The sequence below is a fragment of the Frankliniella occidentalis genome, unplaced genomic scaffold (assembly GCF_000697945.3).
Source record: "Frankliniella occidentalis isolate FOCC.00 unplaced genomic scaffold, Focc_3.1 Scaffold349, whole genome shotgun sequence".
In the NCBI taxonomy this organism is placed as follows: Eukaryota; Metazoa; Arthropoda; class Insecta; order Thysanoptera; family Thripidae; genus Frankliniella; species Frankliniella occidentalis.
The window spans coordinates 99,620-100,433 of NW_026267472.1; positions in this window are offsets into that span (position 1 = coordinate 99,620).

Genomic DNA, 814 nt, shown 5'->3' on the forward strand with positions numbered 1-814 from the left:
TAAAAAGCATTTTTGATGCCTGTACCTCTTCCTGAACCTCCTCCGGGTTGTCTACCCCCCACTCGTCGTCCTCGGCGTTGGATGGGCCAGCTTGAGAAGGATCTCGTCGTTGTGAAGACGCATACATGCGCTTCGAGTTAAAATTAGCAACCATTTCATCGGTTGGCTGAAACTGGTTGCAGCACATACCCCGAGCCTGAAAAGAAAATTATTATAAATATTGGTGTAACAATCTTGCTTTTTTTTTGTTATGCAGGTGGGCAATTTCTTACATGAAAATGAGTCCGTATACGCAGAAGAGCGTCAAGCATTTCCATGGACAACTTATTGCGCAGCTTGCGCTTCACAATACCGAGAACGCTGAAAAGCCTTTCCACTACAGCGTTGCCCAGAGGAAGCGAAAGTGCAGCAGGCACAAACCGAGCCAAATCAGATAAGACTTGCTTGCCAATGCCAGTCTTTAAATCGTAAACATGTGTCCAGAATGTCACGATGTCCAAAGTGTCAATGTCGTCTACGCCGGGGCATATGTCTTCAATCTTCATATTCCCTAATTTATACCACTGGGCCTCCATAGCTTCCATGTCTATGCTTGGGTCACCTACAAAAACAATAGTGTTTAGTAACAAAAATGACTAATAACTTATCATCATTTAGGGCATGGCTTCGACTTACGGACTAAGCTTAGAGGAAGCTGTTTGAACTCTGGCCGTCCCCTGGAGGCTAATGCAACGGAGGGAGTGAAACCGCGCATGCCCTCCACAGCCTCGATGCACGAGGGAAGTCGGTTCACAAGCTCATGAGTGAACTTTAC